Genomic DNA, 18,908 nt, shown 5'->3' with positions numbered 1-18,908 from the left:
CAAAAAATATACGTGACACTGACAAGACAGGACAGGAATCGAATGACACTTCACTTCGTTCAAGTCGTTCACGAGCATAGACTAAATATAAGGTATGTTTGCACTGTACTCAAACTGAACGGAATGGGAATGATTTTAAAAACGCTCAAACTGATTGTGAACGTGTATACTAGCCTTATCTTGCTACCACCACTGATGAAAAAGAAATGTGATTCCACCTTCAAATTTTTTAAATAACATACGACTAAAATGCAAAGCAAATAAATTAAACGTATAAAGACGTATTTCTTTAAACGTTTAAGACTAAGTATATGTACATATAATACGTTACACGTAGGCAAGAACACTAATTACTTTCGTAAGAATAATGCAATACATGCAGTCACTTTCAATAAAATATCCACAAACTTAGGACAGACAATTACTTTAAATGTTTAAAGTACGACAAATGCAAACTTGCAGACATAAATGTACCAAGTACAGACAGTAAATTAATTACGACTAATGCAATATTGCAGACAATTGACTTTACTAGGACAATTAATGGCCGACTGTATGAAATGAAACTATTCAGTATGATTATGTCCGGTTCTACAGATTTAAAGATCCTGCTCGAATGGACCAAAAAATATGTTAGTAACAGAATAATTCAAAGACAAAGTGGGCTCGACGAATAAAAGGGAATTTAAAGAACAGTACCTGGTCTATGAGAATATTTACTTGGCAATCCCACGGAGAGCGGGCCCGCTGAACTTGTAAAAATCTTCTTTCTCATAAAGTCTGTCACTGTCGGTATAACTATGATGCTGAAGGCAGAAGAGACTGGTTTTTTGAGTTTAAACAAATTAATTCCAAGGGGACGCGTAGTCGGCCATTACCGCCATTGTCGAAAGTAAAGGTTTTTTTTAAATCTAAAAGTGACTGAATGAAGTTTCGAATGACGGATATCCGGTAAAAAGAAAGAATGTAAATTTGAAGTACAATGTTGCTAGAACAAATAATATATTCCTAAACAATATCATCATATGTGGTATTATCTATGAAAAGGGACCTTATTGTCGATGGCGCTTACGACACTAACATCGATGAGCACAAAACGTAGTAGTTTAAAATTGGGGATTCTGGCCCAGTTTAGTTATTTTGATTTCCAATTTAGCAATTAAGTTTCTTTGATTACTGGAACATTCAATGTTGCTGTCTATCCAATGCGGAGGTCAATTTATGTTATGTGACGCTGATGAACTTATCAGTCATCGGGTTTAAAGGTCCCTTTGTAGTTTTTTATAAATAACTCGTAAACGGTGACCTGTAGCAAAAATGTTCTGATACATAAGTAATCTGCGTAAAATTGTCTACATTAAATATTCTATACACTTTTTCGCTAGGATCAGTATTTAAAAAAATATTTAAGGTAAAAAGTTAAATATGATCAATTGTTAATATTTTTTGTAAATAACTCGTAAACGGTGGCCTGTACCAAAAAATGTTCTGATACATAAGTAATCTACTTAAAATCTACTCACACCAGAGGATGCTGAAGACCGGACGCTTAGCTAAAACGCTAGGTTGAAGGAGAAGAAGATTGATCCTAGCGAAAAAGTGTATAGAATATTTAAGGCGCTCTTATACTCGAGTTTTACGTTTTCAAGGGGGTGAAGCAGACGAGTGGTAGAACGGGCTGGCGGGCGCCCCGCGCGGCGCACCGCATCATTCCCGCGCAGCACGTCTACGTCCTTATTCTGACGACATCGGTATTCTGAATCGTCAGTTCCGGGATTTTTAGTTCGGCAATTAATATTGAAAAAGATTTATTAGTAAATTCGAATTTTGATGAGTACTTAATGAAATTAAAAACCGGACAAGCGCGAGTCGGACTCGCCCACTGAGCCCACCGAGGGTTCCGTACTTTTTAGTATTTGTTGTTATAGCGGCAACAGAAATACATCATCTGTGAAAATTTCAACTGTCTAGCTATCACGGTTCGTGAGATACAGCCTGCTGACAGACGGACGGACGAACGGACGGACAGCGGAGTCTTACTAATAGGGTTCCGTTTTACCCTTTGGGTAGGGAACCCTAAAAATGGTAGGTAAGACGGTGAGGTCGGTGAGTGTACCTAAATAATTATTAATTATATGTATACAATATGAGTGTATACTTGACTGATCATGTTTTTGTAAAAATCGATTTCGACTGGCAAAACATATTAACCGGGCAACCGGGTTTTTTAACCTAATTAGACCCCGCTGAATCCGAAATTGCCGGTTGATTGATCGAATTCTTGACTGGAAGTGAGATAGTTGATATTAAAGGTCCCTTTTTTTTAGTTTTTCGTAAATAACTCTTAAACGGTGGCGCATAGCAAAAATTTTCTTAAACATAAGTAATCTGCATAAAATTGCCTACAAGAAAGATTCCGTTCAATTGTTCGCTAGGATCAATATTCAAAGAGATATTAAGGCGGGAAAGTTAATTATAATCAATTTTTGAAGGTCTCTTTTTTTAGTTTTTCGTAAATAACTCGTAAACGGTGGCCAATATAAAAAAAATGTTAAACGTTAATAATCGACACAACATTTTCAATAAAAAAAGATTTAGTACATTTTTAGCAGGGATCAATATTTAAAAAGATAATAAAGAGGGAAAGTTAATTATAATAAATTCTAAGGTTCCTTGTTTTTATTTTTTCGTTAATAATTTGAAAAGTATGACTCATAGCAAAAACAAATTTTACACAAATAATAAACATAAAATTTCCTACAAGAAACATGTAGAACACTTTTCGCTAGGATCAATATTTAAAAAGACAAAGCATCCGGTAAGTCAATTATAATCAATTTTAAAGTCCCTTTTTAGTTTTTTGTAAATAACTCGTAAACGGTGTCCCATAGCACAATAGGTTTTTATGAATAAATAATCTCCATAAAATTTTCTGCAAAAAACATCAGAACACTTTTCTCTAGGATTCATATTTAAAACGATATTAAAGGAAGAAAGTTAATCACATTCAGTTCACAGGTCGCTTTTTTTTCGTAAATAACTCGTAAACGGTTGCAACGGGGGCAGTTGTAAAAAATATTATACGTAAATATTGAACATAAAATTGTCCACAAAAAAGGTTTTGTACACTTTTTCGCTACGATCAATATTTAATGAGGTATTAAAGGGGGTAAGTTAATTATAATCAATTTCCAGGTCCCTATTTTAAGTTTTTCGTAAATGACTCGTAAACGGTGGCCCATAGCAAAATAGGTTCTTAATGTTAACTAACCCCCCTTGGCTAAAAAGTGGCCTCCATGTTTAAAATTCATTTATTTACGTAAGATGTCCGTCTTTGGGTCACGAATTTACATGTGTGTACCAAATTTCAACTTAATTGGTCCAGTACTTTTGAAGAAAATGGGCTGTGACAGACGGACAGACAGACAGACAGTCGCACGAGTGATCCTATAAGGGTTCCGTTTTTTCCTTTTGAGGTACGGGACCCTAAAAACTAAAAAAAGTGACATGTGAATTGATTGTAATGAACTTTCTTCCTTTAATATCGTTTTAAATATTGATCCTAGAGAAAAGTGTTCAGATGTTTTTTGCAGGAAATTTTATGTAGATTATTTATTCATAAAACCTATTTTGCTATGGGACACCGTTTACGAGTTATTTACAAAAAACTAAAAAGGGACTTTAAAATTGATTGTAATTAACTTACCGGCTGCTTTGTCTTTTTAAATATTGATCCTAGCGAAAAGTGTTCTACATGTTTCTTGTAGGAAATTTTATGTTTATTATTTATGTGTGATCAACAGGGTAAAGACCGGTAGTGATCACCGAATCGTAAGAGGCACACTGAATATCAATATTAAACTTGAAAGGTCCAGCCTGATGAAGTCTACGCTCCGACCTACTCGAGCCCATGTTCAAAACCCCGAAAGCTTTCAACTCGAGCTCTCTAACCGCTTTGCTTGCCTAGAGAACTTGGCTTCAGTGGACGAAATCAACGACGGGCTAGTGGAAACTGTCCACACAGTAGGGTCTAAGTTTTTTAGACCCCGCCGTAAAGATAGACCTCAGAAATTGACCGAGCAAACCTTAAACCTCATGGCTGAACGACGCTCGCTACAGTTGCAGTCTCCCGATGACGCGGAGTCATATAGGCAGCTCAATAGACGTATATCTAAGTCCTTGCGACATGATCTGCGTCTCTTTAATACTAACCGTATTAAAGAGACTATTGAGCGAAACCAAGGCTCCAAAGTGTTCGCAAAGGACAAAGCAACGCAAGCAAAGCAAGGGTCTATTGGGCAAAGCCAGCTGACAAAGCTGAAACGGGAAGATGGCAGCATAGCGTCGAGCAAAGCGGAGGTTTTAGGTGAGATCGAGAGGTTCTATGAACAGTTATACACTTCGATCGCAAAGCCCGTTGACAGCTTGGTAGGAGGTCCAAGAGCCAAGCTGTCCCGACATTATACCGAAGATATCCCGGACATCAGTCTGTACGAGATTAGGATGGCCCTGAAGCAGCTTAAGAACAACAAGGCGCCGGGCAAAGACGGAATCACTTCAGAGCTTCTGAGAGCGGGTGGAACACCGGTACTTAAAGTCCTCCAGAAGCTCTTTAATTCCGCCTTGTCCGAGGGCATAACGCCTGAAACATGGAATAGAGGCGAGGTGGTGTTGTTCTTCAAAAAAGGTGATAACAACCTATTGAAGAACTACAGACCCATCACGCTTCTGAGCCATGTCTATAAGCTGTTTTCAAGGGTCATCACGAACCGTCTCGAACACAGACTTGATGACTTCCAGCCTCCCGAACAAGCCGGTTTCCGAAAAGGCTATAGTACCATAGACCACATCCATACGCTGCTGCAAGTTATACAGAAGACCGAAGAGTATAACTTGCCATTATGCTTAGCGTTTGTGGACTATGAGAAAGCCTTCGATTCGGTGGAAACATGGGCGGTGCTTGTCTCTTCAGCGATGCCATATTGACTATCGGTACATCGAAGTGTTGAAGTGTTTGTATAATAACGCCACCATGTCGGTCCGAGTACAGGAGCAGAGCACGAGGGCGATTCCATTGCAAAGAGGCGTAAGGCAGGGAGACGTTATCTCTCCGAAACTGTTTACTGCCGTAATGGAAGACGCCTTCAAGCTCCTGGAATGGGAAGGACTTGGCATCAACATCAACGGCGAATACATCACTCACCTTCGGTTTGCCGACGATATCGTAGTCATGGCAAAGTCGATGGAGGAACTCAGCATGATGCTCGATGACCTCAACCGAGTTTCACAACGGGTGGGCTTGAAAATGAACATGGACAAGACGAAACTTATGTCAAATGCCAATGTTGTGCCCATCCCAGTCTCTGTTGGGAACTCGGTACTCGAAGTTGTTGACTCGTACATCTACCTAGGACAAGTAGTCCAATTAGGTAGGTCCAACTTCGAGAAAGAGGTCAACCGCCGAATCCAACTCGGTTGGGCAGCGTTCGGGAAACTACGTAATGTCTTTTCGTCCGACATACCTCAGTGCCTCAAGACGAAAGTCTTTAATCAATGTGTGTTACCAGTGATGACTTACGGCTCCGAAACGTGGTCTTTCACTACCGGCCTCATCCCAAAACTCAAAGTCGCTCAACGAGCTATGGAGAGGGCTATGCTCGGAGTTTCTCTACGTGATCGAATCAGAAATGAAGAGATCCGTAGACGAACTAAAGCCACCGACATAGCCCACCGGATTAGCAAGCTGAAGTGGCAATGGGCAGGCCACATTGCACGCAGAGAAGATGGCTGATGGGGTCGAAATGTGCTCGAGTAGAGACCACGGACTAGCAAGCGCAGCGTAGGACGTCCACCCACAAGATGGACAGACGATCTTGTTAAGGTCGCCGGAAGACGCTGGATGCGGGTCGCTTCCAACCGGCACGTATGGAGGTCCAAGGGGGAGGCCTATGTTCAGCAGTGGACGTCTTATGGCTGAGATGATGATGATGATGATGATTTATGTGTAAGATTTGTTTTTGCTATGAGTCATACTTTTCAAATTATTAACGAAAAAATAAAAACAAGGAACCTTAGAATTTATTATAATTAACTTTCCCTCTTTATTATCTTTTTAAATATTGATCCCTGCTAAAAATGTACTGAATCTTTTTTATTGAAAATTTTGTGTAGATTATTAGTTCATTTTTTTTATATTGGCCACCGTTTACGAGTTATTTACGAAAAACTAAAAAAAGGGACCTTTAATATCACATATCTCACTTCCAGTCAAGAATTCGATCAAGCAACCGGCAAATTCGGATTCAGCGGGGTCTAATTAGGTTAAAAAACCCGGTTGCCAAAAAGTAATATGTTTTGCCAGTAGAAATCGATTTTTACAAAAATGTGACCAGTCTAAATTATTCGGGTGTCATTCTGAATCCCTAACAACGTTTGTCCTAAAGTCACTTGCCCTAACTGGTTTGTCCTAATGGGCACATGCTCTAACGATCAATTGTCATAACGATTATTTTCCATAATGTAATGGTTAACCTAAGACTCATTTGTCCTAAGCATTTGTACCATAACTATCAAGATCCCTAATGTTTTTTACCATATTCTTCGAAACCCTAACAATGTTTGGCATAAAATAACATACTCTAACTGTTTTGACCTAATGGCTATTGCCCTAATGATCAATTGTCATAACAGTTACTTTTCCTATTGATCAATTATCATAAAAATTACTTTCCATAATGAATGGTAACGAACTGTTGCCACAAAAATGGGTTAGGTTAGGTTAGAACTGTGACCCTCGCAAAAACGAACTGCTGCCACAAAAGTGGGTTAGGTTAGGTTAGAACTGCGATCCTTGCAAAAACGAACTGTTGCCACAAAAGTGGGTTAGGTTAGGTTAGAACTGTGATCCTCGCAAAAACGAACTGCTGCCACAAAAGTGGGTTAGGTTAGGTTAGAACTGCGATCCTTGCAAAAACGAACTGTTGCCACAAAAGTGGGTTAGGTTAAGTTAGAACTTGTGATCTTCGCAAAAACGAACTGCTGCCACAAAAGTGGGTTAGGTTAGGTTAGAACTGCGACCATTGTAAAAACGAAACGAAATAGGGAAATCAAAATTAGGGCATACGAGTGTTAGGTCAAGCAACGATAGGCTAAGTAAAATTAGGTAACATGATGGTTAGGATATATAATTGTTAGGCCTAACAATAATTAGGCAAAAAAAGAATTATGCTACATAACATTAGGATAAATACTCAATATGGAAAGTGCCATTAGGGAAAAACATATTAGGACAAAAAAAAATCGGCCATTCGATAATAGAAAAACCAAAATTAGAGTATACGAGTGTTAGGACAACTGATCATTATGACAAACAATATTAGGGAATGCAAAGATAGGAGAAAAGACTTTAGGGATTCAGATATAGATCCAAATTATTCAATTTGATTAATTTTATAGCCTTTTAAAATATGTTTACACAATTTATCAATCGTGACTGAATTCCGGATTGGTTAGATGGGTGTGTGCCTTTGCTGCCCAACTTGTTATAAAATGACAATATGACGGACGAATGTCTGAAATGTCACCGTATTTAAGAATTATTTTGCTTTTCTTCGTAAGTATGTTGAAAAACATTGTGTGTATAACATATTTGCATATTTATACTGTGATTACCCATTTTATGAAACGTCCGCTAAACTAGCACAGGTCCGACGCTGACAGTGGTCACGGGCGTACTGGCGTGAGGAATAGGCGCAAGGTATTGCCGCGTAGGGTGTAATTTAGTAGGCAAAATGTTGAATTCATCAAATGATGAATGAAAAAATTAACGTATCGATAAAAGGACAAGCAATAATGAAGATTTACTTAAAAGCTATCGACTGAAGTAAGTTTCATATACATTTTCGTCCTAGTACTTCTAACATAAGGAAATAAAGACAGTGTTAGGCATGTTTTCAACTTAAGATTCTATCGAGAAAATAATGAGCCGTCGTGTTTCTGACAAGCAATAACGTAGTTCAAGGACTTATACATACTAGAAAATAATGCATGAAATCCTTGTAAAAGTCTGTAAATATGGTGGTGGTAATCCAAGAAACTTAATTGCTAAATTGGAAATCAAAATAACTAAAATGGGCCAGAATCACCAATTTTAAACTACTACGTTTAGTGCTCATCGATGTTAGTGTCGTAAGCGCCATCGACAATAAGGTCCCTTTTCATAGATAATACCACATATATGCTGTAATACTTAAATACATTATAGTAAATTTTACACCAACATTTACATTGCACTAATAAATTCTGAATAATTTTCTTTAGATTATTTCTTACTTCCATAAATAATTATTTATTACCATAAATATCTGTTTATAAAATATAGGTAATAATACTAATAATAAATAAAATCAGAGTCCAAAGTTTAGCTGATACTCATTAAAGAATTTGAGGTTACCGCGGTTCACTTCAGAGGGGTCCTAACTACTAGCTAGACGATCACATGGCCATATTTAGGGGTATATCTAAAGGGGGTGTTCATATTACGAGTAGGTAAGTAAGTAAGAAGTAAGTAAGAAGGGGCGGGAGGTACAAACATGGGAAGAACTTGGGAACTTTTAAGATTATGTGCAGTTTTTTTTGTTTTAGGGTTAAAAGGCATAAATAAAATTAAAACGTATGCCTAAATCTATCCAATAAGACCACACATTGTGTCCTGGAAACCGTCCATAGGCCCACATATCTTACTATTTTCAGCGACTGATTCGACTACATAATTTACAAAGGTAAACTTTTAAAACAGTATTAAGAACTTTGATTATATCGCCGTTCTTTCTCAACATTACCTAATCCTTACATATGTTTGTTGCAGGATTAAATCTCGCTCAATATGAGGCGTTCGTAGTAGGTAGTTTCTCTTCAGAAGTTCAGTCAGACAATACTTACCTACGGCGGTTTATATACGTGTACAGCGCAACCAAGACGAAAAATAAATTTATTATTTAAAAATGTAACAAAAATATTGAGAGCTTAAATATTGATGGAATAGATTATTCTTGTATAAGTTGTCCTTATGTTAGTCATTAAGAAAGTATATTATTTAGGTTAATTTGTTTCATGCTCTCAGCTACTGCACATATATACCTATGGGAAATCCTAGTTTATACTTGCTGAAACAGGTACAGTCAGCAGCAAAAGTTACTAAGCGGGCCAGGTGTTCAAAATGATCTTGACGCGACTTTATTATTAAGAGAATAAGAGTGTGTCAAGGTAATTTTGAATACCTGGCCCGCTTAGTAACTTTTGCTGCTGACTGTACCTATGTATCTTTTTAAAAGAAGTTTTAAGTCGCTTTACATACCTGTTTGTTCAATAAAAGAAAATAATGTAGTCAGCATTCATATGGAGCACTAGACGCAGTGTAGGTATCATTTTAGAAAAGTATTTTCACATTTCCAAAATGACAAGTCTTGAATAGCCTAATGTACAAGTTAATAAAATTTCCTAACAGTATTTTTTATTTTTATTATACAATATTATAATTGTGTTATATTTCTCAAACATATTTCCTAAACTTTAGCCGGGCAAACACAACTAGCCAGTTAGTCAGATCCAAGAAAATTATACTCATAGCTTTAGCATAAGAAAAAGAGTATGATTCCCTCTGTCTTTAGACAGTCAGTCCTGGGCCAAACTACATAAAGAATCTTTTTTATGCCTGCCACAGAACCCTACAAATTATAAATTGAATAGAAGAATAGTATTTCTTAGACCATGAAATAAAATATGTACCAAGGGTTAAATTAGACAAATTATTGTTAAACTAAACTAAAAGTTTACCCAAGAAATGTTTATTGTAAGTTAATTAAAGTTATATAGGGAAGATAAAAGGAGTTAACTCCTTATGTTTGGAAACTTAAATTACACATTTTGTAACAAATCTGTTTTATGCTTAAGCTTAAGATGCAATAGATGACTACAGAGTATTATGATGCTTGGTTGAAGTGACCAGGTAACCTTGGTAACTTCATATTTTTTCAATGAATGCCCTGAATTAAAGTGTAGGTAGGTTAAAGTGACCCTTATCTTCTCTTACATTTAAATTAAATAAGCACCCAAATATCATTTGTTTTATTTTTAGTATGTATATTGTACAATATATACCAATCAAAATATTACACAGGTAGGTATGTGATATTGATCCAGCAAAGTACACTAATTTACATTAAAAAGTAGCATATTATATTGTAAGTATCAAATATTCCACAATTTCCATTTTGCTATGATTAAAATTGAATTCCAAGTGAGAAATCTAATAAAATATTAAAATTCAGTAGGACATCTACCTGCGGAAGCAATGATTTTATTCATACATTCTAGTTTAATGGCATCTCTTCTTCTTTGTCGTTCCCTCATGACTGAGGATCGTGACCAATAACTATATCCCTCCCATACAACCATTTCCAGTCGCCGTTACGACGCGGTGTTGACACATCTTGTGTCGACACCGTCTGTTTCGGTCACAATTCCAGTCGCAGAGTCGTCGCCGTGTCGACACAGTTACCAGAAATGGGGAAGGGTCGACACATGACACAAAGTGACATAAAGTGTGGTCGCCGTGTGCACACATTGTTTCGGGTTTGCGACTACTTTATGCCAAAATCATTCGTTCATTCGTTCATTTTGTTCCTGTCAAATGGAAACTGTCAGATGGAAAAATACTTAAATAAAAATAAGTGACATTAATACGCCATCTCTAAAACGGATTACAAGACGTAATTATATATTGTTTTCATTTATATTACAATAAGACTTAAATTATTATGGGGAATTAAACTGCTCGAGTGATTTGATAAACTAAGTGTAATATAATCAACGCGCCACCACATTGTTTTAGTTTAGCCGGAAATGAAATTGTTTACTTCTCAGTGCCTGTGTTCATAACTATATTATTTGAAGCATTTTTAGTACTTCGATGCGTATACTGTACTTAAATAACAGAAATAACGCTTTACATACTACGAAACTTGTTAATTATGATGTATAAATATGGTTTAAGGCTGAGAAATATTGCAGTCACAAAGTAGTTGCAATGTTTCGACTTTGTGTCGACTCTGTGTTGACACATGACACGCGCTGTCAAAAGTAATAACAAAGTTACTGGTATGTTACTGGATTTGCAAAATGGCTCCTTGTGTTGATTTGTTTTCAGATATTCTCAAAGTGTAAAAATGCCGTGGTCAGAGATGGGCATTAATCGATTAACTGTTTATTCGACTAATTAATGGAATAAAAAAAGTTAATTCTCAAATTTTAATCGCGATTAGTTTAGTCGACCTAACATAGATTGAAATTGAATTAATCTGAATATTAATCGAATAAATTATCGATTAAATCTCGATTGAAAGTTGACAGGGGGCCATTTTTGTACGTAAAAATAATAGAAATGTCTTGCATGCAGATGGTAGCAAAACACTTTGTCATAAAAGTCGAGATGGGTGTCGATATATAGGTTTTAGGGAGTGCCGATTTCGAAAATAATGACCATTTTGGAATCCGAAATGGCGGCCATGCACTGTGTCATAAAAGTCGTCATGGATGTCGTTTTATACGTTTTAGGGGGCCCCAATTTTGAAAATGATGACCATTTTGGAATCCAAAATGGCGGCCATGCACTATGCCATAAAAGTCGTCATGGGTGTCGTTTTATAGGTTTTAGGGGGCGCAGATTTCGAAAATGATGACCATTTTGGATTCCAAGATGGCGGCCATGCACTATGTCATAAAAGTCGTCATGGATGTCGTTTTATAGGTTTTAGGGGGCCCCGATTTAGAAAATGATGACCATTTTGAAATCCAAAATGGCGGCCATGCACTATGTCATAAAAGTCGTCATGGGTGTCGTTTTATAGGTTTTGGGGGGCGCAGATTTCGAAAATGATGACCATTTTGGATTCCAAGATGGCGGCCATGCACTATGTCATAAAAGTCGTCATGGGTGTCGTTTTATAGGTTTTAGGGGGCGCAGATTTCGAAAATGATGACCATTTTGGATTCCAAGATGGCGGCCATGCACTATGTCATAAAAGTCGTCATGTATGTCGTTTTATAGGTTTTAGGGGGCCGCGCTTTCGAAAATGATGACCATTTTGGAATCCAAAATGGCGGCCATGCACTATGTCATAAAAGTCGTCATGGGTGTCGTTTTATAGGTTTTGGGGGGCGCAGATTCCGAAAATGATAACATTTTCAATTTAAAAATGGCGGCAATGCACTATGTCATAAAAGTCGTCATGGATATCGTTTTATAGGTTTTAGGGGGCGGAGATTTCGAAAATGATGACTATTTTGGATTCCAAGATGGCGGCCATGCACTATGTCATAAAAGTCGTCATGGATGTCGTTTTATAGGTTTTAGGGGGCGCAGATTTCGAAAATGATAACATTTTCAATTTCAAAATGGCGGCAATGCACTATGTCATAAAAGTCGTCATGGATATCGTTTTATAGGTTTTAGGGGGCGCAGATTTCGAAAATGATGACTATTTTGGATTCCACTTTTATGACAAAATACGTAGCCGCCATCTTGGATTATAAAATGATCATCGTTTTCGAATTCTGCACTCCCTAAAACCTATAAATCGACATCCGTGACGACGCAAGTTATCTTTATTTTCAGATCTAACAAATTGCTACAGAATACAAAGGACAAAAAAGAAGCGAGGAGGTAATGAAACAAGCAAAAATACAGATGATTCCTCGACGCAATTGGGTGATTCTTAAATTGTGTCCAGATTTTTTTTGTCATAAAAGTTTTTATTTTTCACATATTACTCTCACAAGTTCCGTGACATTTCGACCTTGTAATTTTTTAAGTAAATGTTTTTGTTTATCTATGAGGATCTCACTAGAATAGTATAATCAAGGTATGTTTATATTTGATGAATGAAATAGTAACGCAAAAAAAAAATATATTTGTGTCTTATATTCCTGCCGAAGACTTTTATTTTACCTTTTCCTTCTACACAAGTTTGGCCAAGTAATAAGAATTTAGGGCTCTCAATTTTATTTTGACTTCTACAACAGTAAAGCTACGAGGCCATGTTTGGTATCGTTTTCGTATAAATTCGCAGTACCAAATTTAGTCAAGGTATCACATTGACACCATTCCGAAGTAAAAACATATAAACTTATTAAAATACTTTCTTTTAAACTCCTCTTCACGCTTAAACTGCTGAACAGTTTTAATTTAAATTTGGTACACATATATTTTGAGTCCCGAGACAGGATATAATAAGTTATCTCAAAAATCATCCTTTAAAGGTGTGAAATGAGGTGTAGGGGGGAATTCAGAATTGACTTCTTGAAGTTAATACTATTTAAGTTTAGGTTTGAAGTCATGTTTTTTCATCATTTTTAACTAAATCAAAGATGTAGACCATCCCAAATTTCATATAAATCGGTTCAGCGGTTATTGATTTCCCGTACAAATTTCCACGCCACTTTTCACACCTTCAAAAGATGATTTTGGTTATAAGATCTATCCTATGTCCTGTTCCGGGACGCAAACTATTTCTATACCAAATTTCAACGAAATCGGTTCAGCGGTTAAGCGTCAAGAAGAGTTTAAAAAAACCGGCCAAGTGCGAGTCGGACTCGCGTATTAAGGGTTCCGTACATTAAGTCCGACTCGCGCTTGACTGCACATTTCTAATAGGTTTTCCTGTCATCTATAGGTAAAGAACTATTTTGTGTATTCAGACGGACATACATACAGACGCACGAGTGATCCTATAAGGGTTCCGTTTTTTCCTTTTGAGGTACGGAACCCTAAAAAGATTTATTTTTATTTTGTGGAATGGTGTCAATGTGATATCTTAAATGGATTCAGCACCCCAGATTTATACGAAAACGATACCAAACACGGCCTAGCACCTTCACTGATATAGATATATCAAGATAAAATTGAGAGCCCTAAATAAATTTTCAAGAGCGGATATCTCAAAAACTATTCAACATATCGAAAAAATTGATTGAATAAACTTGTAACAAATTAAATTAACTTTCATTTTGTATAAGTGGCCATGTCGCTGAGATATAATCGAAAAACGGGAAAATGGGACCTTCAAAGCCCCCTCTCTCCCCCCCGCTCAAGGGCTACGGCCGGGGACTTTTGATATGTTCACCTCCTAACTTGTCAAACCGAGTTACGGAGTCAAAAATTGTGTACCGAGCATTTCCCTCTACAACTTTTGGAGCATTCGTTGCCTGACCTAAGTAGCTTATTGAATTTCTTTAAAAACTTTTCTGTAAAAGGTTGACGGGTGTTGGGTGTTTATATGGTTTCGGTCGATTATTATCATTTGCATTGCCCATGATGACTTACTAGAATTACGAGCACACGAGACTCTAATAGTAGTTTGACAAACCTTGGTTTTCAAGAGGTATTTTATATTGACATTTGCTGTCACAAATTTGCTGTCAGATTTAGTCGCAAACCGCACGCAAAGTGCACACAAATGTGTCGACACCTTGTTACGGAAAAGTGTAGACACGGCGACGACACTTTGTTTCGAAACAATTCTAGACACATTGTGTGGACTCTGTTACGACACATCTGACATTTAGTTACCACTTTGTGATTCTGCGACTGGAATGGTTATATGGGCTCCATTTATCGCGAACAAGGGCTATTTGGGCTGCCCTCTGCATGGAACCACATGCTTGTTTTATGGAATCCGACAATCTTGCAGGGGCTCTTCCTCTAGCGCGCTTGCCTTCAACTTGCCCCGGTATGATGTCACGTTCGAGGCTGTGGTGTGGCGACCGCAGTATGTGCCCAAAGAATCTAAGAGCCCTCTCCTGGCAGATTGTTGAGAGTCGTTTGGTGATTTTGAGTTCTCTCAGAATGGTTTAATGGCATAGTCCGTTTCTAATTGTAATTTGATATCTTCAAATTTGTTAATCATTTTGACTAACATGGCTTTTAAATTGTCCGTCCATATTAAATAACAATTTCTAAAATTTTCAATAAGCCGCAAGTGACAATTTGAATTGACGTACGTAGGGCGCGCTCAGCGGAAAAAAAATCATATTCGTTTTTGTTCGACGTACATTGCTGCTTTTCTTAGCGCAATACTGCTCTTTGAGTGTTGCCCTACTTTAGTTTGCTTTACATTGCTACTGACAAGATTTGCTTGACGCACTATAGTATAACTCAGATTTTTTTAAATATTTAATTCCCTGAAAAAATAATTATTAAAATGTCAGAGAATTTTTTGACAGCTCTTTCGCGAATTGATTTTTCGCATGGTAGTAGCTAATACTATTTGCAGTTTATGTGATTTTTCCATAGGTGTACCTTTACAAATACTTGTTGAAAAGAGCTGTCAAAAAATTCTCTGACATTTGTAATCAAAATCATTATTTTTCCAGGGAATTAAATATAAAAAAAAATCTGAGTTATACTGCTACTCATTCTTTGTAGCTATGATTTGGTTTGATTGTTCTACCTTATATAGTTCAGGAGAAAAACGACTTTGAAAAGTTAAGGTGTTTCTATATTATAAGATAGCCAACAAATTACATTATAAAAATCCGATATTGGTCACAGGGGCCACTTCTCCTTCCTTAGCCTGCTAGACCCTTTGATTAATGTACCCCTTTTCAGATACATAATAGAAAAGTCTGCTACGTCACAAAAAAACCCTGACATTTTCGCATTCCTGCCGCAATCCTGACAAACGGCCAAAATTCCTGACATGTCAGGAAAATTCCTGTCATCTGGTAACCCAAGTTCCGTACATTACCCGATTTTTAACAACTCGGTTTTCCTGTCATTCATGTTTATTTACCCCCCAAAAGTCGTCTCCATCTTTAAATTCATTTGTTTACGTAAGATGTCCGTCTTTGGGTCACGAATTTACATATTATGTGTACCAAATTTCAACTTAATTGGTCCAGTACTTTTGGAGAAAATGGGCTGTGACAGACAGACAGATAGACAGACACACGAGTGATCCTATAAGGGTTCCGTTTTTTTCCTTTTGAGGTACGGAACCCTAAAAAGGTAGGAATAATGTACGGTACATATGAAGCCTTATAATTAACCCTACCTAAAGGTTTTAAGGCTAAAACTAAATACCAAGTACCTCATTTATAAGGAGATCTCCACAACATCTGTATGAGTTAAGTTTAAATATAGGAATGTAAAAAAACTATAAGGCTTATGAAGGGCTGTATCTTATCTGCCACTTTGCAAACTGGCCAAAGTATGTACAAGAGAATCTTTAGTTATTTACGATCTAATGAAGGTTACAAATCTCTAGAGAGTTGTTTTGGCCGTTTGTTTTTCGATTCCTGTATAACCCGACACCGGTTAGAAAATGCTATCGAATATGTTGGGTTCCGTGCCAAATGGCTAAAAGTGTAGCCAGCATCAGTGACCCAATACTCAATAAATGCTTTCACATTTAAATTAAAATAGGAGAATTCACAAGACATGTCATAAAAAATTTTGATACGTACCGTACCTAGGTATAGTTATGTAAATGAAATGAAATGAAATGAAATGAAATTGTTTTATTCCAGAAATCTTCCATAAAATTACAATAAAATAAAATTAAAATTAAACTATTTGACTGTACAATAAAACAAGCGCAAAAATGTATAGAGTCCTTTTTGTTTTATAACATGACAAATTAATTGTGTTTAAAAATGTAAATATATCTTTGACGTCGACTGTACATGCACCGGAATTAGATTAGGGGGATAGTTTAATTTATTTGCGTTATGTATGTTTATTTTAGGCATATGCAAACTCATATTTGTGTATACAACTTTAAGAAGTTAAATTTTATTCGTATGACGTACACACAGAATCGATGTCCGTTAACTGTACCTACGCTGAATCAATCTGTCAGAAATATAACCGGAAAAGGAACACTTGAGTATTTTTTTTTCAATTAACGTCATAAATAGGTATGTAGAGTCGGACCAAGAAAAGTCTGCAGCGGATTTGATAGCCCACGCAGTGCAAGTGTTATTTATACGTCATAATTTAATAGAAGTTTACTCTCTACTAACGCATGAACTAACCTTTCGGTAGAATCTTGACTGGGTATCTTTGCCGGCGTGTAATAGTCTCTACCCTGACGCTGATCTCTCAGCGGCCAGGTCTGACGTGCCTCAGGTTTCTGTAAAGGAGAAAACTATGTCAACATAATAAATCGATACGCCGACGACCTAAGAGCGGATATATTTAGCGGCTAGCCCTAAATTTAGATTGATAGTGACGTAAGAGTCTCGTAATATCCTCGCTCGGTTTATTTATGTCAATGAAATAATATAAAGTTCATGCGTGGTTGTGGATATTTTATGCAAATTATGCACCCGGTAAATCTTTGTCTAAACTGCCATGTTTATAGTTCATAACCGACCGCGTCTCCATATATTTACAAAGACATTTTATGGTCATGCGTGTGATATCGTAGAAAGGAAACATAGGTCCCGTACGACGTATGTACGCGTTAAAGAAATTTGAGCAATGGTACCTCATAACATAAACGAGTACAATTACATAGTTACGTTAAAAAAATGTGAGATAATTATCTAACTTTGCTGGAAACAAACCCTTATGCTGGAGAGGAGGAACGGTTATACATATGCCTGATAGGTCCTAAACTTTGTTCTGTAGAATACCGATTACTTAATATTTGATCAAATCTTAACATTAATCTACATTATATCTTCCCAAAATTGATAGTATGTAATTTGGTACATCCGATTATGGTACATCATCATTAAGTAGTGCGTTTCAGAATTGAATTAAATTAAAGGTTAAAACTGAGTGCCGATATTGTATACGATAAAATAGGATAATGTTTATTTTGGATCTCAATTCGTATATAGACTCTTGATAAAAAAAACTAGCTAATAATGCTTCTCCAGAGGTTTACGACATGGCAGTTATCATTTTGCTTTGAAGTATTCTTAAAAATTGAACGTAAATTTCAAAGCTTACCTGAATCATTAAACGGTTCGCCGAATTTCTTATATTCGAGTAAATTTATTGTAAATATTAGGGAAAGCAATTCTTTCTTGAAAATGAGAGGGATTTCGTGTAACTTGGCCGAGCTAACAGTTTAAGCTATATCCGGGCGGGTATATTTTCCATGGAACGGCTGTAAAGGCCTCAAGGGCCCTCAACGGGTTGTCGAGGCGGTCACTCGCGGATCCTCGAGACGAGGACAATCGAGCCTCGAGCCGCTCTGTAAACACCGAGCCACTCAAAATGAATATGAATCACGGTTAATCCAGCAACCCTGAACGCAGCCTTATATTAATAATATCGTGCCGGCCAGGGAAACAATGCCAATCTATGCTAAAAATACATGTATTAAATAATTGTGTAAATCTTTCCACCCGTAGCGTGATAAGCAATAACAATCCTTGTAAACACGACTCCCTGCACCGCTTCTGACAGGCGTCTGACGATCTACGAGCTACTTTAATAATTTAAGCGTTTCCGTCAAGTTTATCCGCTACTACTAGGGTAATTCCAACGCTAATAGCAGCGACCTTGGCAGTCATAAATATTTATAACATCTTTACGACGACGGTCAGTGTGAATGTCTTCTAAATCTGAACTATTCCGCATGATAAATACACGAATGTTAATAGTATTTAAGTAGTTAGTTGGTACAAAGTAGACAAATCTAATTTAGCCCTGATAGATAAATTATAGCGGGATCGGGGTCAACGGTGGACAAAAAACGTAGACAAAGGGATACTATGACAGCTAGATGCTGTTTTACTGGCCCGTAGATACATTGTGCGATATAGCAGGTATCATTCGTTAACGCTTGACAATCCAGTAACCGTCTATATTCTGTATCTTTAGGTATTTAAATAAA

General features: G+C 36.9%; 1 protein-coding gene and 1 long non-coding RNA gene across 9 annotated transcripts in view; one reads left to right on the top strand and one right to left on the bottom strand.

Annotated features, from left to right (window-relative positions):
• Window positions 1-18,908, top strand: part of LOC134795578 (uncharacterized) — a 194,129-nt gene that overhangs the window by 17,774 nt on the left and 157,447 nt on the right. The window lies entirely within an intron of this gene.
• The window catches only part of LOC134795513 (potassium voltage-gated channel protein Shab), a 104,200-nt gene that overhangs the window by 49,433 nt on the left and 35,859 nt on the right, over window positions 1-18,908 (bottom strand). For all 8 annotated transcript variants that reach the window (XM_063767382.1, XM_063767387.1, XM_063767388.1 and 5 more), the window contains exon 2: window positions 17,092-17,189. The gene's annotated coding sequence lies outside the window, so the exon portion shown is untranslated. The remainder of the gene's footprint in view (window positions 1-17,091; window positions 17,190-18,908) is intronic.

This window comes from Cydia splendana, chromosome 12 (assembly GCF_910591565.1).
Source record: "Cydia splendana chromosome 12, ilCydSple1.2, whole genome shotgun sequence".
Classification (NCBI taxonomy): Eukaryota; Metazoa; Arthropoda; class Insecta; order Lepidoptera; family Tortricidae; genus Cydia; species Cydia splendana.
This window is presented reverse-complemented; position numbering and strand designations above follow the sequence as displayed.